General features: G+C 36.6%; 1 protein-coding gene and 1 non-coding gene across 11 annotated transcripts in view; one reads left to right on the forward strand and one right to left on the reverse strand.

The window, feature by feature from the left end:
* LCOR (ligand dependent nuclear receptor corepressor) overlaps positions 1-23,989 on the forward strand; it is a 130,309-nt gene that overhangs the window by 17,860 nt on the left and 88,460 nt on the right. For 2 of the 10 annotated variants that reach the window (XM_070469961.1, XM_070469963.1), the window contains exons 1-2: positions 11,317-11,397; positions 13,092-13,247. The exons of 7 other annotated variants lie outside the window; for them this stretch is intronic. The gene's annotated coding sequence lies outside the window, so the exon portion shown is untranslated. Of the gene's footprint in view, positions 1-11,316; positions 11,398-11,530; positions 13,248-23,989 lie in introns of those variants that run through there. One more of the 10 variants, XM_070469962.1, reaches the window with a different exon arrangement.
* On the reverse strand, positions 7,115-7,186 carry TRNAC-GCA (transfer RNA cysteine (anticodon GCA)). Its single transcript has one exon. It is a non-coding gene; the product is annotated as a tRNA-Cys (tRNA).

Consider the following 23,989-nt stretch of genomic DNA (forward strand, 5'->3'; position numbering starts at 1 on the left):
TTTTAGCACTTTGAATATATTGTTCCACTCCCTTCTGGCCTGCAAAGTTTTTGCTGAAACATCTGCTGATAGGCTTATCAAGGTTTCCTTTATATGTAACAAGTTGTTCTTGTCTTGCTGCTTTTAATAGTCTGTCTCTTGGCATTTTAGTAATGTGTCTTGGTGTGGGTCTTTTTGGACTCCTTGCTCGGAAGTCTCTGGCCTTTCTAGATCTGGATATTTGTTTCCTTCCCTGTTAAGGATGTTTTCAGCCTTTATTTTTTCAGATAAGGCTTTTACCTATCTTTATTCTTTTCCTGGGAGCTGTATGATGTAAATATTAGTCGGTTTGATGCTGTCCCATAAATTCTTTAAGCTATTTTCACTTTTTCATTCTTTTCCCTTTTTGCTGCTCTGATTGGGTGAATTCTACTATCTTGTCTTTGAGTTAACTGATCTTTTATTCTTCTTAATTTAGTGTGCTTTTGAACTCTTTTAGTATATTTTTCACTTCTGATATTATGTTTTTCAGCTCCATGACTTCTGTTTGCTATGCTTATATTTTTCATTTCTTTGTTGAAGTTCTCCCTGTGTTCATATGTTCTTCTTCCCAGTTCAGTGAACATCTTTATGACCATTGCTTTTAACTTTTCGCCAGGTAAATTATTTATCTCTGATTCATTCAAGTTTTTTTTTTTTTTAAATACATATTTTAGCTTGTTTTTTCATATAATCAACTCTGGATTGTCTAGGCAGCTTGACTGAATTTGCTTCATGTCTGGGGATGAGCTGACTGATGTAAGTTGACATAAGTTAGAATGACAACAGTAACTAGACTGTTCACCTTTTTCAGTAGTCTTTAGCAGACCACTTTGGGTCTGTTGTGGCATGGCAGAAGTACACAAAGCAGGCAGAAATAATGAAGTAATTTTTAAAGCCTCTGGTTGTGTACTTTCTCCTGGAATATTCATGGACTAAAACAGGTCACATGATTGAGCCTAGGAAGATAGTGGGAGGAGAGAATTATAAACTTATATAGCATAAGGCCTAGATATATGAAGGGATGAATAATTGGGTCCATTTGGAATCTACCTTAGGAAACATCAGTTTCACTTCTTTATGTAAGTGTTCATGACAGTAGATATTCATCTAGCACACAGTATATACTTAACATGTTTCATGTTTCATTTAATCTGTACTGTCAACCTGCAAATAGTGATAGTTTTTTTTTTAACCATGAAGAACAGAGAATTAGAATGATTAAATAATAAATGTGATGGAACTGGTAATTTGAATCTGGGAGTGTCTGACTTCAGAGCCTATAGGATTTTAGATAATTGTAATCATGTAAATTAGATTTTTAGTCTTTTCCCCTAAGTTTTTTCTCCCTTATTTTGGTGAATAAGGGTGTATTTGTTTTATCAAGTATTCTGTATTGCATATCTTGTTTTTGTCCTGTCAGAATCTTTTCCTTTCTTTTTTGGCAACAGTAACTTGGCTTACCTTTAGGGAGCCACTTCTCCTAACATGTTTTTGAGTTCAGTGAGGTTTGGATGAATCTGATTCACTCAATTCTGTGACTTATGCCTGGCTGTTGGTCACAGTGGAGACCACCAGCCTTGAGTCTGGCTGGTGGCATACTTTGGAAAGATCTCTTTTTCTCTGGGGTAGCTAAGCTACTAGCCTGTGAGCAGGAAGGAGCTCCCATGAGGGGATATCCTGCCAACAAGTGAAGGTGGTGTGCTTCTGTGTGAGATAGACACAATGATGGGTGGGGAGAGAAATATATCTTTGCATTTGGATCCAACTGTTCATGAAGGGAGTTCTAAAAACCCTACTTGAGAGTCAATAACTATCCTTTTTTGCTCAGACCTATTTAATTTGGGTTTTTATCACTTACAGCCAGAAGTCCTTACTAAAGTAACACGTTTTTTTTTTTTTAAGTTCTAGAAACACTATATTTTTCTAAGAGGAACAGAACATTAGTAGCTTGCTATGGGTAAGCAGTGTAAAAGATTCTCTGGCCTTATGGAAATGGAAAAGGATGATTTGACTGGGAAGATACTGTACAGAAAGAAACATAACAAAATCTAGCATGGGGAGGATTTAGTAAGTTGAGAAAATAGACTCACCTACTATAAGGCATTCACTTCTTTCATTCTTTCTTCATGAGTTCTTCAGTAACCTTCTTGAGTACCAAGTACAGTGTTAATATAGAGTGCCCATCTGGGTGTAAAGAGTTCATTTTATTTTGCATTTTTGGCTATTTCTATTTTACATTTTTCACTAAGAAACAGCATTATAATTATTGGTTCATGATACCAGGTCAGCCCACAAACATGATTGAAGTAGACTGAAGGACTTAAGTAATATTTTCTTGAAATAAAAAGAACAGACATCTGTTTCCAACACCATCTCCTATACCTTATTATCTGAAAATTTTGAGATCTTGAATTCCAATATACCATAGTCCCTGCATGTTTTTGCATCTGTTATCACATGTAATTTAATCTTCATAATAAATTCAATAGGTGGGTATTATTTTAATTTTACAAGTGGAAAAACAACTGTGCAGATGGATGCTACTGCAGATTTATGCTGTCCAGCCTCAGCTGGACTCTTAGCACTGGGAAATCTTTTGTGTATATGGTCAGTTTCTGTAGTTTAATCACCATGGTTCTCTTTTAGCCCCTGTGCACTCTGATTTCTCACTCAGCTAATGATAATGTCACCTACAGAGCAATGAAGTTTGAGGCTATGAATGTGAATATTTCCCCAACATTCTCCTCACCCCTAGGACTACTTGGGAAACTTGAGACAGATACCTATCTAAAGCTTTGTTTCAAAATATTAACTTTGAATGAAATATCTATAAAATTTGAAAATTTGGGGTTCTGCCTCAGATTTGCTGAATCATAGTCGTCTTAGATGGGGCATAGGACTCTATTTTTAACAGGTGTCTCAAGTGAGTCTTCTTGTACTCCCTGGAGTTGAAAAACCACAGGCATTTAGAATAAAGTTACTGCAAGGAGCATGTAAGACCTTATTAATTATCCCAGTCTACTTAACCTTTCTCTGTATATACTGCCCAGTCCCTTCTCTCTGATTTCTCAAGTCCCCTGAACACAAAAATACAGGTCACTCTTTTTCTAGTGTGCAAACATTGTACTACTTTATTTACTTTCTTATCTTTCTTTCTCCAATTCTGTTTCTTCTAGCTTGCAAAACTCTTGAACTTAGCAACCATGTCACATTTTTCTTTGTATTTTAAGTACTTGGCAAGTGACTGGCACATAGTGGATGCCCAGTAAATATTTGTGGAAAGGTAGAAAACTGTACTTTGAATTAATACAATGAAATTGAGTAGGAGATAGTGTTCTATTTAAGTGACTCAAGTTATTTAAGGAAAAACAAAATTAGTGTGAGAAAGAAGGCGTGCAGACATTTTGAACACAATTTATGGTACCTTCAGTAGCTTTAACACAGTGATTTTTTTTTTTTTTTTTTTCTTTTTGGTCTTGCTTAATCTCACAAGACCTCCAAAAATTGTCTGGTGGTGTAAGGTTTCCTTTCTTGCTTCTACATGAGTTAGTCTGCACGGCAATGCCGGAGACTAAGCTCAAGTAGAAGCAAGAAGGGCGGCACAGATAACACAGTGATTTTTAAGGGTAGTTTTGTGGGTCAAGAACCACTTTGTTACTAGCTACTAGAGACTAATTTTCTGTGCATGTGAATTTTGTGGCAACACAAGTAAGACCCAACAGGTGAAACATCATTTCTGTATTTTGTCTTGTTTCACTTCAAAATGTAATCTTTTCCTTTGTATTCAGAATGTATGTATTACTTTGAGTTTTCTGAAGTATCAGCAAAAGGAATAGGAAAGGGCTGGGCGTTTTCCAGAGACAAATGGGTAAAAGTTGGAGGTGTGCAACAGGTAGAAAAGAGTATTTAGAGTAAAAAATACTTGTTTTTTCAAAAAGTCCAGAAACTTTTTTTTTTAAATAATATACTGTGTGTGTGACACATTTTGTTTGAGATCGAAACAAATGAATCATGAACAGTGATAGCCATATTAAAAGGCAGGACTATCATGAATGTTCTCGAAGTGGTGATATGGCAAGAAAAAAATATTTCAGTATGACTTTGTTCCACTCTAGCCACCATATAGTGATGGTGGACATGTGGAGTGTCTTTGGATAGGAAAAGATTTTGTGAATGCTTTAAATATTGATACTTAGGTTTTTATAACTGAGAGTTCCTTAATATTGTTTATATTTTGCTGTGAGGAGTTCACAGTCACACTTTAACAAACATGAATGAATTTGTTTATGACATTTAGATTTTAAAACCCTCATGGCAGATGGCGTGATGGACAGAGAATGGGCATGAATATAAGCTATTCTTTGTCTACTGGCTCTTCCAGTCTGTTTGACAAGTTTGAGAAAATGACTGAAAAAATGAGGCCTTGTTTTCAATTGTATGGCAGTATTTTGCCAGTATCTATCAGAGCTTGTTTCTGTTGCAAGTTCAGAAACCCAGCTAAAATTAATCAGTCAAAAAGGTCATTAAAAAAAAAAGTCATTTTGTAGGTTTGTAAACAGGACGTTAACAGAGTAGAGCTAAAGCTAGGTTCTGATCTGACTGGATCCAGAAGCCTTTCTTATTTAATCAGAAATATCTCCTTATCTCCATCTCTAAGCATTCCTTTCTTCTTTGGCTTCCTTTTGGGCAGGTATGATGGTAAAGATAATCAATGGCAAGTTTAGTGTTAAATAATTTTTAAAATCCACATTGTCTCTTTCTGTATAGCACTAGCCAAATTGGGAGGATGGAAGGATTCATGGCCAGGCTTGGGTTATGTGGCCTATCCCTGAACCAGTCACTGAGGCCCGTGGAGTATGATTCTCTGACCCAACCAGTGACAGATCCCTGACTTTGGAAAGAGGCTTTAATTTAGCCCTACCTTATGGCTTGAAGAAGGAGCAGATTGACTGTTCATAAGAAACTTGGATGCTATTACCTATGAAAGGGAAATGGATACTGGTTAAGCAAAATCTGTAAGTATTCCACACATGATTCTGAGTGGTGTACTTTTGAAGAAATTGACTTATTTGGACCGTGTTATGAGTTGAATTGTGTCTCCCAGAAAGATATATTGATAAGTCCTAACTCCTAATATCTGTGAATGTGCCTTTATTTGGAAATACAGTGTTTGCAGTTGTAATCAAGCTAAAATGAGATCATTCTAGGTTAGGGTGAGCCCTAATCCAGTAACTGGTATTCTTGTAAGTGAAGTGAAGTCGCTCAGTCACGTCCGACTCTTTGTGACCCCATGGACTGTAACCTACCAGGATCCTCAGTCCACGGGATTTTCTAGGCAAGAATACTGGAGTGGGTTGCCATTTCCTTCTCCAAGGGATCTTCCCAAACCAGGGATCGAACACGGGTCTCCCGCATTGTAGGCAGACGCTTTACCATCTAACCTACCAGGGAAGCCCTATTCTTGTAGGAAGAGGGAAATTTGGATACAGACAGGAAAGTTGGCCGTGTGAAGACAGAGGCACAGGTTGGAGTTATACTTTGACAAGCCAAGGAACACCATGGGATTGCTGGCAACCACTGGACTCTGCAGAGGCAAGGAAGGATTTGTCCTTAGAGCTTTTGGAGGGAACTTAGACCTGCCAACACCTTCTAGTCTCCAGAACTATGAGGGAGTACATTTCAGCTATTTTAAGCCACCTAGTTTGTGGTAATGTTACAGCAGCTCTTGGAAACTAATACAGACTGTATTTGCTACATATAAAATTTTTTATTTAGCTCATCCTCTTAAAATGCTGATCATAGTTTTCCAGTAAATGTCTTTTACATTAAAATGGACTTTATGGTGATTTGGGACATCCCTGGAATTTGTGGGCTTGGCATTTTAAAGTATATGTTAATATTATTATTGTGACATAATAGTTTGTGATTGATTGTATTTATTGAACTCTCCATTTTTCAGAGTCTAGTTATAATATGCTTGAAGCCATGATCCTTGTTGATGAAGAACTAAACGGTTATTTTGGTGCACTTGACTCCCAAATAACACAATGCCATGTGACAACCAGTAGCAAAAATAATTAAAGTGAAAAACCATGTTCTGTGTCCATATGTTCCAGTAGCCTAAATAAGAGAATATGTCTAGGGCAACTGGCTATTGAAGTGGTAACCTTAAGCAAACTTTTAAGGGTTATCTTTTGCAGTATTTCTGGGCTCTTGTTCATTTTTTGCAAACAGTACCTTCAGGGTTTGGTTAAACTTTGAAGAAAATATGGTCTTATGAATATTCTTCTATCTTCTAATATAAGAAAGTTGGATATTCTCTTTGGGTACTGTAGTTCTTACTCAATACCTTTGTGGTATGAAAATTCATTTTTAAGGAACTTAAAAGAATTGATTGGAAAAGTAGTTGGAGGAACCTGGGTAAGCACTTCTAAATATATATTCCTCCCTATATTCACTAAAATAAAATAGAAGTAATAAGTAAAGAAATTGTCATATCTTACATTATATATGATAAGCACAGTACAATTTTCATTATGACTGTTTTTGAAGTGTTATGTAAATTTTTCCCCCCGCCCCCCTGAAGTGTTATGTAAATTTTTAAGTTTAATAATTTCTCAATTTAAAACTCAAAAGTTTATTTTTAGAGTGTAACAATGAGAAGTCTTGCCTCCACTAATTTCCCATATATTCTAGTTTTACTTTTTTCCTGTACTCATTTTTATTATGATTCTTTAAGTGTTTTTGTGTAAAAATGAAAACAGATGTTAGTATTTTTCTTTTTTCCCCCTTTCTTACATGTAATGATACATACAGAATACCTTCTTTTGTACCTTGCTTTTTTCACTTAATGTGTCCTAGCTATCTTTCCATATCAGTATTTAAAGAGCACCCTCATTCTTTTTCACAGCTTGATTGTATTCCATTGTGTGGATGTGTACTGTAATATATTAAACTAAGGTGAAAGTGAAGTCACTCAGTCGTGTCTGACTGTTTGTGACCCCGTGGACTGTAGCCTACTAGACTCCTCCGTCTATGGGATTCTCTAGGCAAGAATACTGGAGTGAGTTGCCATTTTCTTCTCCAGGGGATCTTCCCAGCCCAGGGATCGAACCCGGGTCTCCTGCATTGCAGGCAGACGCTTTAACCTCTGAGCCACCAGGGAAGCCCATATTAAACTAGGCAGTTGTTAAATATTTGAATTTTCACTTTTCACTTATCACTAACTATGCTGCAGTGAATAATGTTGTATATGTACTGTCACTGTGGAACTATTCACGATGGTGAAGACATGGCTGGTGAATGGATAAAGAATATGTGGTACATATATACAACGGAATATTACTCAGCCATTAAAAAAAAAACTAGCATGTACCTAACAGAAGCAGAAGACATTAAGAAGAGGTGGCAAGAATACACAGAAGAAGTGTGTAGGATACACTCCAAGAAATGATATTAATTGAGTTAAAGGTAAAATGTATTTGTAATTTTGCTAGATATTGCCAACTTGCCCTCTACACAGGTGATATAATTTTGTATTCTGTCCATGATTGTAGGAGAGTGCTGTTAAGAGAATGTCTGTATCCCCACAGCCTTACCAATATGGTATTGTATTTGACTTGTGGATTTTTGCAAATCTGATAGATAAGAAATACTCTCAGTGTAGTTTTCATTAGCCTTCTCTTTGTCAGTGAAGTTGATCCTCTTATTTTTAAGGACATTTGCATTTACATTTCATCTTGAATCACCTTCATGCAGTGATGGTTGTGATACATTGCCATGGTGAAAGTAGCAATAATATTTTAGTAGGAGAGGAAAAGGAAGTGATGGTTGTGAAAAAAGACTTCTGGACCCTCTCCCTTCAAGTCGTGAATTTTTATATAATTCAGGATTGGTTCTGAAAGTTCAGATGCTTTGCTATTACCGCTTTAGGAGGCCTGCAGTGTGTGATTGGCACAGCAGAGCCATTCAGGTTTTTCTGAGCATTCCTCTTGTATGCTTTCAAGAAAACATAGATTGTTGTCATGCAGTCTCTTTAACCTGCTTCACAGGATTGTAGAAAATTGTTCAAATCTTGCCAGAGGTCTGGTCTTGTATTCACTCTAGGTGTTTGCAAAGTAGACTCTCACCTAGTTGGTATAAGTTGGTTTCTGTAAATGTTTTTGCTTTCATTTAGTGAGTTCTACAAAATGCTAGATGCCTTCTTTTATGGTGTTTGTCTCCAGCTTGCCTATTTTATCTGTTGCTTTTGGCACTTTCATTCTTTCAGAGTCAGTTAGCATTCTGTTTACTGAATGTTGGGAGAACAGCTTTGAGCGTTTTGGTGCTAATGTCACTGCTGCACTTTGAACTGAAACCCTTTCTCCTAAGCAGTTATGTTTCTGCAGCTATTAATGCCATTAAATACTGTTTTGGCATTAGTTTATGAATATGATATTTAATTTCTTAAAATCTGATATCTTACAAATTATAGGAGAAGTATATAATACAGCATACAACAGATTAAAGGTAATATGAATAAATTGCCCAGTTATGAAGGGAACAACAGGCAGAATAAGGGTAGAAACCAATGACTCACAGAACAATCCTGTATTCTGAGAACCAAGTTGATAAGAAAGTAGATATTCAGTGACTCATAGATACCGATTCAAAATGTTCTCTGTCAAATAAAGGTATATTGACTTATAATGGACTTCTCAAGTAAGGACAACCTCTTTGCTTTGGGAGCAGTCTTTGCTTAGATAGTTTGGTTGAATTGCATTTTTAATTTATTCATTGAGCTAAATGTTCTGTGAACATTTATGCTAACTACTAAGCACAATGCTAGATGGAGGGATACAGTGGTGTACATAGGAGACCGTTCTTATTCACATGTAACTTAGAGTCTATTGGGAGAAAGGGGGCTGTTAATCAATAAGAAACCTGTAACTAACTGCCCAGTAAGAGAAGAGCTCTGCAAGGAGATTGTTCTCACTGGATGTGTAATTGTGTTCATGGAGGGGGACAGATTGAAGAAATAGAAATTCAGAAGAATTTCCAAGAAATTTTATTTAAGAAGTGAAAAATGAATGAGTTAACTTATCTGGGGAAGGAAGAGGAGAAGATTAGTAGGTTGAGAGAATTCTTTCAGACAGGGTATCAGAGGTTGCTTTCTGAAGACAAAAAGAAAACAGACCATGGTTTCCGTGTTAGGATTCTGATTTATATAAACATATTTCCTTTCACCTCTTGGTGACACTGAAACATGCCTTGTGTGTATGTGTGCTTAGTCACTCAGTCATGTCTAACTCTGCAACTCTGTGGACTATAGCCCACCAGATCCCTTTGTTCATGGGATTCTCTAGGCAAGAATACTGGAGTGGGTTAGACATTCCCTTCTCCAGGACATCTTCCTGACTCAGGAATTGAACCCCAGCACCATGCATTAGCTAGACTCAGTTTTGGTTGTGGAGTATTCTTTGACTGTTGTTTTTTTTTTTTTAATCAGAGAAACTGGGGCTTTCCTTGGTGGTGCAGTGGTTAAGAATCCACTTGGAATGCAGGGGACACAGGTTCCGTGCCTTTTGGAGAACTAAGATTCCACATGCTGCAGGGTAACTAAGCCTGCACGCTGCTACTGCTGAGTCTGAACCGCAGCTCGAGAGCCTGTATGCTGCAATAATATCCCATAGGACGCAGTGAAGATCCTGTGTGTTGACCCACCCCCGTCAAATAAATAATAAATAAATAAAATTAGGGAAACTGATACATGTGAAAAGGAAGGGAGCCCTGGATGCGAGGAAGAAAATTTATTGTGTACTTAGGCACTGGTTATTTCTGTAAATGGACAGCTGTACAGTCACTTCCTTTAGAGAAGCTTGAAGGCATTACTTACTTGGCAAGTGTTCCTGTCTTACCATCTTCTCTTTCCAAGTTCAAGTAGGAGTGATTTTTTTAAACCACCATTTTAAATTGAGAGATAATTAAAATGCACAGTTCTTAAGTTTTGACAGTTGTCTATACCCTCTGTGACCTCCATCCAAAACAAGATAAAGAACTTCCTGAAAAGTTTGCTCCTGTTCTTTTCCGGCCAGTTGTTCACCACCATAATAACTGATTTCTATCACATTTATTAGTTTTGCCTACATCCTAGATTTCGTATAAAAGAATCATACAGTATGTGTTCTTTTGTGTCTGGCTTCTTTTGCTTAAGCAGATATTTGTGTGTGTTGTTATATTCATTCCTTTTTAAAGTGAATTTATTGAGCTATAACACATGTAGCAAATAATTCACCTGTTTGCTGTGTACAAGTCAATGATTTTTAGTATATTCATAGAGTTGTGTGATGATTACCACATTCAGTTTTTAGAACATTTTTGTCGCCACAATGGGTATCATTATATTCAGTTTACAGCATAGAACCCATACCCATTTAGCAGTCACTCCTTGTCTTATCCCCTATCTTTTTAATCCTCCAGCCATAGACAGTGTTACTTATTCACTGTGTGTCTGTAGATTTGTGTATTCTGGACATTATTAGTTCATTTTTTTATTGCTAAGTGGTATTCCATTATATAGACTTAGCAAAATTTATCTGTTTCATTACTGAGGGACATTTGGGTTTTGTTTCCAGTTTGCGGTTACTGTAAATAAAGCTACTCCATAAACACCTTTGTATAGGTCTTTTTGTTTCTGTTGAGTGAATCTCTAAGGGGATTGCCATGATAGTAGGTTCCTTGTTGAACTATGAAATCACTCACTGCAGGCATAGGCAGGGAAGAATAACTGCTTTTAGGAGATATAACCTTCAAAAACAACAGTAGCAGCAACCAAATTCAGTAACTTTCAAAAGTCACAATACCTGCCATTTCGTAGAGTTCAAGATAGAATCATGGCTCTCTCAAGTCACTTCCTCCCCAAGAAGTTTTGTCGCTTTTGGTAGTCTTTAAAGTGTCCAAGTAGTCTATGCCACACAGAATCAGACCTTCTCACCAGTAAGACACATGAAATAAGCACTGCCCCTAAACTTGCCCTGTCATTTGCCCTCCAAAAGTGGTCTCACAGTCTGTAGCTAACTCACATTCTGAGTCTGATAGTCCAGATAGCAGGAATTCAGTGTGAACTCTGTTGTTCGGACACATGTGGCTTACGTTGTAACTTCAGTGTCAGTAACAAGTTTTGCTGAGCCTGCAGAAATTTCAAAGAGAGTGGGACAGTGTACCATCAGCATCAGCAGCCATAATGTAGGTTTTGTTACGTCATGGAGTCTTTAGAAAACCAGCCTTTTGGTTGACTGGGAGACGTTTATGAGCTTTCATGAACCTCTCTTGCTTGTGGGAAAGACAACATGGGGCATTTCATGACCCTGAAGGAATTGTGTTGAAAATTTACTGAGTGTGAGTCTTTACTAAAACAGAAAACTTTACAGATAGTCTAGGAATATTTGTTGCTAAGCATATCTGTATCTCTCATGTGATAAAACTGTTAGGCATTTGGTCCCTTTTAGTAGAGATTAGTATGCTGACATCTCAAATCTTGCAAGAGGCTTGCAAATTTTCCTCACTTTATAAAAGTTTTTATCACTTCTGTATACTCCATCGTTGAAGATTCTTTAAGATTCTTGTGTCTCTGTATTGCATCCCATCTTTGACTCACACTGCCAATGTAATTTTTCTGAAACATGCCATTATCCTGTCAGAAATCCTTCAGTGGTTCCCCATCTTCTTCAAGATAAAATCCAGACTTTTATAGCATGGCTTTCCAGGGGCATTTTAGCCTACTGCTTACAATTTTACCTAATTTATCTCCATATCCCAATAATCAACATGGTAATAGCTAACATTTATATGGTACTTACTTTATATGCCAAGCACTGGCCTAGGCCATCATAATAAACTGTAATTCTACAAATAGATCATGTACTCCCACTTCATACCTTTTGCTCACTCTGTACCCTGGAGTACTATTTTCCAGTCTCTTCATCTGTTTAATAATGCCTGCTTGTTCTTTCAGATTCCATTCAGACATCACTTCTTAGAAGCTCAATTCCAAAATTCATTTTCTGCATCCCACCTCCTCTCCTCACCTCTTAGAATTGTTCTGAGATGTCAGGGCAGTGCATGTATAATATCTAGAATTGAGCAGAACACAGTTTTTCCTCCCCGTGCTACATCTTCTTTTTAGTGAATATGGTTCGGTAGGAGTGACTTGCCCTAGTTTAAGGGCAGAGAGAACAAGATTTATGGCTATTCATAATCAGCATCACCTTCTCAAACTCTGTGTTTGAAAACACTTGGGTCTGGAGACAAAATTCTTAGTCTGGTAATATAGTAAGATAGTCCTTGCCTTTGAAGATCCCAGATTCTAGTGGGATTAGACAGACTTACAAGCAGCTAATTATATCTAGCTAGATCAGAGATTTAAACATTAAAAGGAAAAAAGCCATAAAAGAATTGGAAGAAGCCTAGGCAACTTTTTTCTGTCATTGGATTTGAAAAGGCTGAAGGATCTAAGCTCTGAGCTATAAAGGAAATGATTGCTTTATTTTAAAATGAAGTATTTTACATGATAAAAAATTCCTTAAAATAAAGCATAGAAGAATAAGACTGTAGCTTTTATTAATACATAACCTCTCACCTCTGCCATATATTAAAATGAACTTGTAACATTCTGAAAGCAAAAAGAATTAACAACCCACTGGAAAAATGGATGAGAAAATGAATAGAGAAGAAAATGAAAATGATTTCACAGAGAAGTCAGAGACATCAGTAAACATGAAAGTTGTTCAAGACTCTGATTGAGGAATTGCAGATATATTTATTTTTGAAACAGTTTTATTTATTTATTTGCTTTTGGCTGTGCTGGGTCTCTGTTGCTGCACAGACTCTTCTCCAGTTGTGGCAAGCGGGAACCACTCTCGAGTTGGGGGCTTCTCATTGCTGTGGCCTCTCGTTGTGGAACACAGCAGTAGTTGCAACTCGGGGGCTCTTGATACAAGCTCTATACTTTGTGATGCATAAAATTTTAATTTCTCTGTGACATGTAGAATCTTTCTGGAACAGGGTTTGAACTGTGTCTCCTGCATTGGCAGGTGGATTCTTTACAACTGAGCCACCAGGGAAGCCCATGAACTGCAAATTAAAATCTTTTGACTATCATGTTGAAGTAAGTTGTGTCAAAAGTTCACAAAGCCATCTTAAAGGTGCTCATACTGGCCAAAGATGAAAAACTTGAATATAAGGAAAAGGTAAGGACTGCAATAGATTGAACTGTATTAAATAAGTAAGATTTCAGGAGTTCATAATGATATTCTTAAAATAAAAAAGGAAAAATAGCTATTGATCACGTTTGGATATTTCAAAGGTGTCAACTCATTATTATGAAAATTTATACATAGAAAGAAGCATGTATTTTGTTGCAAAGTGTATTTCAGAGTAACCAGAGTTAATAGCGCAAAGCTCTTGATCAAAGAAGTTCAGTTAATAAATGAGAAAGGTATGAAAATATTAGAAAAGTCACCATCTTGTGCCCATAATACAATAATAGGTCTAGACAGATTATTGATGTATGCTAAAAGTATTAGGTGAAAGTTGTTAGGTAACTAATGGTGGGTTCAAGTTAATGTTCTAAATTCACTGATCGATCTTAGCATGATTAAAAGTAGAAAAGACAGACGTTATGTCTCTTGATTGGATAATACTGGAAGGGCACAGGACTTCTTGTGAAGTATTCTACCCTAAAAAAGTTAACCTGAGTCTAATCATATAAAGTAACAGAGGACAGATCATGTAAGGTTTATTCAGTTGTTGTGAGGACTTTGGCTTTCTGGTGTGGGTGTGAGAGATGTTGCTAATAGCCGGTTTCCCCCATAGCTCACTTAGTACTTCGAGTAAAGTTCTGCTGCATTTTATGCAGTCAAACCTGATTTTATTTCCTTTATTTTTTACAGCAGTTTAAGGTTCACAGCGAAATAGAGGGGAAGATAGAACTTTGGCTTTTACTATTAATAGTAAAGTCAGGTGCATTCTAGGCTTTTGAGCAGAATGATCTGGCTTAGTTTTAACAAACTACTTGACTGTATGTCGAGAACAGGTCGGGAGAAGGGGGAGTAAGAGTATCAGCACAGATGCCAAGTTGGGAGATTTTGTTAGTCCAGATGAGATGTGAAGGTTGCTTCTACTGCATACTAGTAGAGGAAGGGAGAAGTGCTTAGAACTGTAAATATATTAAGTTGGCAGAAGATTGGTTAGGATTAGTAGGGACAATATGAGTTCTGATTTAATGAGGGGCATGAGAGAAAGGACATAAGGAGGACCATAAAGGTTTTGGTTCAAGCAGTTCAAAGTGCATTATTACCTTTAGAAGGGGATGACAGAGGATGAGATGGTTGGATGGCATCACTGACTCGATGGACATGAGGTTGAGCAAGCTCTGGGAGTTCGTGATAGACAGGGAAACCTGGTGTGCTGCAGTCCATGGGGTCGCAAAGAGTCAGACATGACTGAGTGACTGAACTGAACTGGACCTTTAACCAGGGTGGGAATGACTGTGAGTGAGCAGATTTGGAAGAGAAGGTAAAGAATTCAATTTTGAGTATCTTCCACTTAATAACTGTTCATTGTGAATATAGTACTGCTGAATATTAAGAACCAAGGATATGAGACAGTTGCCATGAGAAGGCCTTTCATTGTCAGTTTCACATTACTCCTTAACTGTGAGTTCTCACTCATGAGCGTGGCATTGTTTCTGTATCGTTTTGTTTTGTTTTTCCATGTAAGATTTATGCATGTAATACCTACTTTGTGCCAGGTACTATTCTTTCAAATTCCTCAAGTACTAATTTTGTTCTTTTTAATCCTCATAAAAACCTTGGGAGGTAACTGTATTGCCTGTTTTACAGATGAGGCACTGAGAAATTAAGGAACTTGCCAAAGGTCACACAGCTAGAAAAGGTAGAGTTATATCTCATACTCTGAAGTCCTAGGTTTGGTTCCAGAGTAAATGTGAGTCAAATAAAGTGAGCCTGTGAGGCTGCAAAACAAGCTTGTGTACTCAGTGGTGTCTGACTCTTCATGACCCCATGGACGTACCTGCCAGGGTCCTCTGTCCAGGCAAGAATGCTGCAGTGTGTTGCCATTTCCTTCTCCGGGGATTTTCCAGACTCAGGGATCAAACCTGCATTTCCTGCAGTGGCAGGCAGATTCTTTACCACAGTGCCACCTGGGAAGCCACTTGAGGCTGCAAATGCTGATACAAAAAGCCCTAGAAATTACGTCTTAAGGTGCTTTTAACTGAGGCAGGTTTTTACGTGAATCCTTTTAACGTGTAAAAGAAATTTATTTGGCTGCATCAGGTCTTAGTTGTGGCACTCAGGATTTTTGTTGTATTATGCAGGCTCTTTCATTGTGGCACATGGACTCTAGTTATGGCATGCAGGCTCAGTAGTTGTAGCATGAGAGCTTAGTTGCTTCATGACCTGTGGGGTCTCAATTCTTCAACCAGAGCTCAGATCTATGTCCCCTGCCCTGCAAGGTGGATTGTTCACCACTGGACCACCAGGGAAATTCCTATGTGAGACCTTCTTGAATGTAATAGTTATCTAAGTAGGAAGATATCAATACTGCATTCTTATCCATTCCTTAACATAATAAAGGCCGTATATGAAATTTCACAGCCAACATCATGTGAAGGAAAAGCTTGGAAGTGTTTCTTTTAGGATAAGAAACAAGACAGGGATGCTCACTCTTACCACTTTTATTACGTATGTATTGGAAGTCCTTGCCACAGCAATTAGATGAGAAAAGGAAAAGAATTTCAAATTGGAAAGAAGTAAACTGTCACTGTTTGCAGATGGTATGATACTATACATAGAAAATACTAAAGATGCCACCAAAGAGGCACTAGAGCTCATCTATGAATTTGGTGAAGTTGCAAGATACAAAATTAGCATACAGAAATGTGTGCATTCCTATGCAATAACTATGAAATACCAAAAAGAGAAATTAATGAAACAATCCTATTTACCAGTCACATCAAAAAGAATAAAATACCTAGGAATAAACCTCTACCTAAAGAGGTTAAAGACATGTGCTTGGAAAAAGTGACAGTGTTGAAAGAAATTGAAGATGAGACAAACAGATGAAAGGATATACCATATTAATGAATTGGAAGAATTAGAATTGTTAAAATGGCCATCCTAGCCAAGGCAATCTACAGTTTCAATGCAATCTCCGTCAAAATACCGAGGATATTTTTCACAGAACTAGAACAAATAATTTAAAAATTTGTATGGAAACAGAAAAGATTGCAAATAAAACAATCTTGAGAAAGAAGAGCAACACTGAAGGAATCATGCTGCCTGACTTCAGACTGTATTGCAAAGCTGCAGTAGTCATACAGTATGATACTGACGCAAAAACAGACACACAGACCTATGGAACAAAATAGAGAGCCCAGAAATAAATCCACGTACTTATGATCAGTTAATCTATTGACAATGGAGGCAAGAATATGCAAGGTAAAAAGTCTCTTCAATAAGTGGTGCTGGGAAAACTGGACAGCTCCATGTAAAAAGAATGAAATTAGAATATTCTCTAAACCATACGTAGACCCCAAATGGATTAAAGACCTAAATGTAAGGCTGGAAACCATGGAATTCCTAGAAGAAAACATAGGCAGAACATTCTTTGACATAATTCATAGCAGTGTGTGTGTAATTTTGATCTGTCTAAGTCAAGGAAACAAAAGCAAAAATAAAAAATTTCCCTGGTGGCTCAGATGGTAAAGAATCTGTCTGCACTGTTGGAGACCCAGTTTTGATTCCTGGGTTGAGAAGATCCTGCGTAGAAGGGCTTGGTAACCCATACCAGTATTCTTACCTGGAGAATTCCATGGGCAGAGAAGCGTGGCAGACTATACAGCCTATGGGGTCGCAGAGTTGGACACAACTAACACTTTCAAATGAGACCTAGTTAAACTTAAAAGCTTTTTTGCACAGCAAAGAAGACTGTTGACAAAACAAAAAGACAGCCTATTGAATGGGAGAAAATATTTGCAGATGATGAACCAATAAGGTTTATATCCAAAATAATATAAAAAGCTCATACAACTCAACATCAAAAAAATTTTGATTTAAAAATGGGGAGAAGACCAGAATAGACATTTTTCCCAAGAAGACATGCAGATATCCAAAAGACAATGAAAAGATGTTCAACATTGTTAATCATTAGAGAAATGTAAATTAAAGCCATGGTGAAATATTACCTCACAACTGTCAGAATGGCTGTCATCAAAAAGACCACAGATAAAAAATGTTGCTAAAGATTTGAAAAAAGAGAACCTTTGAACACTATTGGTGGGAAGACAAATTGGCGTAGCCACTATGGAAAACAACATGGAGGTTTCTCAAAAAACTAAGACTAGAACTACTTGTGACCAGGCAATTCCACTCCTGGGTGTATTAATCTGGAAAAGAAGAAAATGTTAATTCAAAAAGACACTCACTCTGATGTTCACAGTAGCATTATTTACAGTTGCCAAGATATGGAACCAACCTAAGTTGTGTTCATCAACAAATGAATGAATAAAAAAGATGTGTATGTGTGTGTATACACACAATGGAATACTAATCAGCCATTAAAAAACTGAAGTTTTACCATTTGCAACAATAAGGATGGACTCAAAGTATGCTAAGTGAAATGAGAGAAACACAAATACCATATGATGTCACTTATATGGGAACCTAATGAATTTCACAGAAAAGAAACACTCAAAGATAAAAAGAACTAACTAGTAGTTACAAGTGGGAAGAGAGAGGGGGGCAGGGGCAAGATAGGGGTAGGGAATTAAGAACCAACTACTATGTATAAAATAACGCTACAAGGAGGTATAGTACAGCACAAGGAATATAGCCAGAATTTTATAATAAATACAAATAGAATGTAACCTTTAAAAATTATGAATTACTGTTTTGTACACCTGAAACTTATATAATAGTATACATCAACTAACTATACCTCAGTTTTTAAAAAAGAAAAATTCACTGCATCTTTGTCGTTCCATTTACATGACATGTCTGGCATGTTGGAAGTATCGTTTTGGGATTTGTGTACTGATGTTATTCTGTGTGCTCCATATAGTCTCCTGTTTAATATTGCGTCAGTTGCTTGATTGATAAATGGTGAAAATCCTTAAGGAGTTGGCTGGCCTGTTTGCATTCAGTTATTGGTTTTACCCCTGTTTTCTTTTTTGGCTGCACCATGAGGCTTGCAGGATCTAAGTTCCCTGACCAGGGATTGAGCCTGGGCCCCTGAAGTGAAAGGACCAAGTCCTTACCACTGGACCACCGGGGAATTCCTTTGTTTACTCCTTTTGGCTCAAACCTTCATTGCCCCAAAAGGCAATGTAGCTTTTTAATTCAGATTTCTTTTTTAATAGTCACAGTGACCTTTACAGCTGTCAGTTTGAAATGATATAATTTTGCAAAGTGGTTTATATTATTTGTTTTTCCTTGAGGGTTAATCAGTTTCTACAAGGTGGTGATGATGGTTACTGGCCTTTTTAGGTTAATGTTCCTACAAGGATCACACAATAAATATAAAATAGTAATAATACCTGTTGCAGAATTGTTGGGTAGATTACATAAAATAATGAATGTCAGGTTTTAGGATACAGCCTTAATGTTAGCTGGCATTATAATTTTGTAATATGTGATATAAAATGATAAGGATGTTTATATATTGCATTTATGAGCATGGTATATAGCAAATATCAAGCCTGCTCCTCTTTTGGGAAGTGAAGCAATAGTAAATTAAGAATATTAGCCAGCATTTTTGGTATTTTGATATTTTATAGATTTTTATAGTGGGACTATCCTCTTAAAAACCATTAAGTCTGTTGCCTACTAAACTTTACCACATTTTGGTGTTTATAATTCAATATTTCTCAAGATATTTCTCTCTTTCGAGAGCACTAATTTAGTTATTTTTTATTTGATAATAGCTTCCTTTTAAGGGAGTTTTGATACCCTAGAAACTGTTCTCAAACCTTTTTGGTCTTGAGCCCCTTTAAAAATTATTGAGCTATTTGAAGAGCTATTGTGTTAATAATTTATTTGAAAATAACAATCATCAACCTATTATATGTTAACACTTAAGTGAAAATTGTAGTTTTCCAAAACAAAATAGTTAAATGGGAAGAGGGGCATTGTTTTTACATACTGCAAAATTCTTTGAAGTCTGTGTTAATAGAAGATAACTGGATCCTTATCTACCTTTTTCATTCAGTTACTGTGTTTGTTATTTTGATTGAAGTATTTGAAGAAAGTCTAGCCTCACACAGGAATATTATCAGAAAAGGGAGAAATATTTTAATAGTCTTTCAGATAGCTGGGTATTTTTCTTGGATACAGCACCAAAACTTCTTGAGTAATGTTTCTTTTTTTTTTCCTTTTAATTAATAAACTATTTTTTAGAGCAGTTTTAGGTTCACAGCAAACTGTTGATATATGCATAAACTCCCCACTGTCAACATATGGAATCACAGTGGTACATTTATCACAGTTGATGAGCCTGCATTGACCCATCGTTACTACCCAAAGTCCATAGTTTACATTAGTGTTCACTCTTGGTGTTGTACATTGTGTGAGTTTTGACGCATATATCCACCACTGCAGTATCATACAGAATAGTTTCACTGCCCTAAAAATTTCTTGTGTTCTGCATATTAATCCTCCCACTTCATCCCAGTCTTTGCAACCACTGAGTACTCACTTCCTGGCTTGTAGTGGCCTGCCTTCTCACTGTGGTCTTATATGGCCCTTTCTCTGTATTCAAGTGAAAGTGGGGAGCTCTCTCTGTTATCTGTTCTTTTTTTATTTTTATTTTCTTTTGATTGAAGTATAATTAACTTACAGTGTTTCAGGTATACAGCAAAGTGATTGATTATGTGTGTGTGTATATGTATATATATATTTTCAGATTCTTTTCCATTTGGGTATTACAAGATCTGTAATTTCCTGTGTTATATAATAGATGCTGGTTTATTTCTTTGGTTTATTTTTTTAGTTATCAAAGATTATAATTGCATAATATTGAGAAGTATAGAACAAAATACAATTATTGGAAGATAATTGCTCTACAATATTGTGTTGGCCTCTGCCACACATCAGCACAAATCAGCCACAGATATACATAGGTCCCCTCCCTCCTGAACTCCCCTCCCATCTCCCACCCCATCTCACCCCTCTAGGTTGTCACAGAACACTGGATTCAGCTCCCTGTATAGTAGTGTGTATCTGTTTTATTTGATTCATAGAAAACTTTTTAACTTTTAATGAAGTTTAGTATTTGAAAATTTTGTTGCTTGTGCTGCCAGTGTTTAAGAATCCATTGCTATGTCTAAAATCACATTTTACCCCCCCTTTTTTTTAACAGTTTGATTTTCTCCCTTATATTTAGATCTTTGATACATTTTGGGTTAATTTTTTATATGGTGTGAGGTCAGAAATCCACCTTAACCTTTTGTGTGTGGCTATTCAGTTGCCCCAGCATCATTTTTTTAAATTTATTTTTTAATTGAAGGATAATTGCTTTACAGAGTTTTGTTGCTTTCTGTCAAACAGCATCATTTGTTGAAAAGGCAGTTCTTCCCCACTGAGTAGTGTTGACATTCCTGATAAAAATCAGTTGACCATTGATGTATGGGTTGACTTCTGGATTCTCAGTTCTGTTGGTCTGTATGCCTATCCTTGTGTCAGTGCCACACTCTTTTTTAAAATTTATTTATATATCCATTTATTTTTACCTGCACTGGGTCTTTGTTGCTTTATGTAGGCTTCCTCTAGTTGCGCCCAGTGAAGGCTACTCTTTGTTGCGGTGCACGGGCTTCTCATTGTGGTGGCTTCTCCTGTTGTGGAGCACAAACTCTAGGGTGTGCAGACCTCAGTAGTTGCAGCACACAAGCTTCGTAATTTTCTGACCGTATGAAATTTTTCCAGACAGGGATTGTACCCATGTCCTCTGCATGAGCAGGCAGAGTCTTACCCCCTGTATCACCAGGGAAGTCTAGTACTACACTTTGATTATTGTAGCTTGTAATAATTTTTGAAATCAGGATATGGAACTCCTCCAGCTTTGTTCAACGGTCTTCAAAACATGATTGTTCTGGCTGTTTGGGCTCCCTTGCAATTCCATATGAATTTTAGGGTTAGTCTTTCTGCCAAAAAGAAATTTTGGTAGGGATTGCATTGAGTATGTACATCAATTTGGGTAGTGTTGACATCTTAACAATATTAAGTATTCTGATCTAGGAACATAAAATGTTTTTCCATTTATTTAGTTCTTTAATTTCTTTTGACATTGTTTTGCACTTTTTACTATGCAGGCCTGCCACCTTCTTAGTTAAATTTATTACTAAGTATTTTACTCACTCTGTTAACTATTGTAAATGGAATCGTTTCCTTCACTTCAGATTGTCCATTGCTAGTGTATAGATGTGCATTGCTAATGTACAGAAATAGAAACAGTTTTTGCATGGTTCTTGTATCTGGCAACCTTGATGAATTTATTAGGTCTAATAGTTTTTCTTCAGGATTTCCTATGTATAAGATCATGATATCTCTGAGGAGAGGTAATTATTCTTCTCCCTTTTCAATCTGGATGCCTTTTATTTCTTTTTCTCTTACCAGTTGCCTTGGCTAGAACTTCCAGACAGTGTCGAACAGAGTGAATATCCTTATCTTGTTCCTCTTCTTAGTGGGAAGCTTTAAATGTTTCACCACTGAGTATGTTAGTCCTGAATTTTTCATAGATGCTCGCAGTCAGGTTGTAGAAGCTTCTTTCTGTTCCTAGATTCTTGAGTGTTTTTACCATGAAAGGGTGTTGGAAGGGGTCAAATGCCTTTTTTGTGTCAGTTGAGATGATTGTATTACTTTTTCCCATTTCACTCTGTTAATATGTGTTTGATTTTTTTTCAATTGATTTGATGTTACATGTTGAACCACGCTTGTGTTTCTGGGGTAAATCCATGGTGCATAGTCCTCTTAATACACTGCTGAATTTGGTTTGCTAGTATTTTTTTTGGAGGATTCTTGCATCTATATTTGTAAGAATATTGGTCTGTAGTTCTCTTGATGTTTTTGTCTTTGGCAGGGTAGAACCAACCTCATGTAATGAGTCAGGGAAGTATTCATTCCTTTATTTTTTAGAAGAATTTAAGAAGAAGTGATGGTATTTTTATTTTTTCTTTAAACATCTGGCAGAACTCATCAGTGAAACCATGTGACCCTTGACTTTTCTTTGAAGTCAGAAGTTTTAAAAATTACTGTTTTTATATCTTTACTTTTGTTGTCTTTTTTTTTTTTTTGAGTACGTTTTAGTGGTTTAATTCTAAGAATTTGTCCGTTTCGTCTGTGTTACCTACTACTTGCATACTCTTGTTCGTTATATTTTTTGTAATACTTTCTATTTTTGTAAAGTCAGTAGTGATGCTTTCATTTCTGATTTTGGTAAATTGAGTCTTCTTTCTTTGGCTTCTTGGTCATTCTATCTAAAGGTTTGTCATTATCGTTAATCTTTTCAAAGAGGTTTTGGTTTCTCTGATTTTTCTCTATTTTTCTATTCTCTTGCTTCAAAAACTCTTTACCTACATCTTTATTATTTCCTTTCTTCTGCTTCATTATCATTTTGGTTCTTCTTTTTCTAGTTCCTTAAGAGTGGTAGGTTAGGTTATTGAGTACTGATAATTCTTTTTTTTAATGTAGGTGTTTACAGCTATAAAATTTCCTCTGAACACTGCTTTTGCTGCATCTTATATATTTTGGTATGTTGGGTTTTTTTTTTTAATTATTATTCTCAAAGTATTTTCTTTCTTTATTTTTATTTTGGCCACACTGCGTGACTTGCAGGATCTTAGTTCTTTGACCAGGGATCAAACCTATGCCCCCTGCAATGGAAGTGTGGAGTCCTAACCACTGGACCACCAGGGAATTCCTTATTGTTGTCTAACTTCTATCTCTTAGTTGTTTCATCTATTACTGAAAGTAGAGTGTTGAAGTCTACAACTATTACTGTTACTTTTCCTCCCTTCCATTGTCAGTTTTACTTCATATTTTTGGGGGCTCTATTGTTAGGTGCTTATACGTTTTTAATTGTTAAGTCTTTTTTTTTTTTTTTTGGTAAATAGTGGTATAGTTGATGTAGGAGCTTCCTAGGTAATGCAGTGGTAAAGAAACGCCCTCCCAATGTAGGAGACCATCCCGGAGTGGGAAATACAGGTTCAATCCCTGAGTCAGGAAGATCCCTGGGAGGAGGAAACGGCAGCCCACTCCAGTATTCTTGTTATGGAGTGATGTGTCCGATTCTTTGCAACCCCACGAACTGCAGCATGCCAGGCTTGCCTGTCCTTCACGATCTCCCGGAGTTTGCTCAGACTCACGTCCATTGTGTTGATGATGCCATCCGACCATATCATTGTCACCCCCTTCTCTTCCTGTCTTCAGTCTTTCCCAGCATCAGGGTCTTTCCCCATGAGTCAGCTCTTTGCACCTAGTGGCCAGAGTATTGGAACTTTGCACAGTATTCTTACCTGGAAAATTCCATGGACAGAGGAGCCTGGTGCGCTGTAGTCCATAGCATCACAAAAGAGTTGGACAGCTGAGTGACTAAGCATCCATGTAGTTGATATGTTTTATTATATAATAGAAGTTAAGGTGTACAACAGAGTAATTCATAATTTTTAAAAGTTATGTTTCATTTATAGTTACTGTTAAATCTTGGTAGATTGACTTACAATGTCCTTTGTCTATTGTAACAAGTTTTATCTTAACATCTATTTTGTCTAATGTTAGTATATTCAGCCCATTTTTCTTTCATTTGATGTTTTCATGGGCTTTTTCTTTCATTTTTAACCTATTCATGTCTTTGAATCATGTTGAGTTTCTTATACATAGCATGTAGTTGGATCATGGGTGTTTTTTTTTAATCTGTTCTA

This window comes from Odocoileus virginianus, chromosome 7 (genome assembly GCF_023699985.2).
Source record: "Odocoileus virginianus isolate 20LAN1187 ecotype Illinois chromosome 7, Ovbor_1.2, whole genome shotgun sequence".
Classification (NCBI taxonomy): Eukaryota; Metazoa; Chordata; class Mammalia; order Artiodactyla; family Cervidae; genus Odocoileus; species Odocoileus virginianus.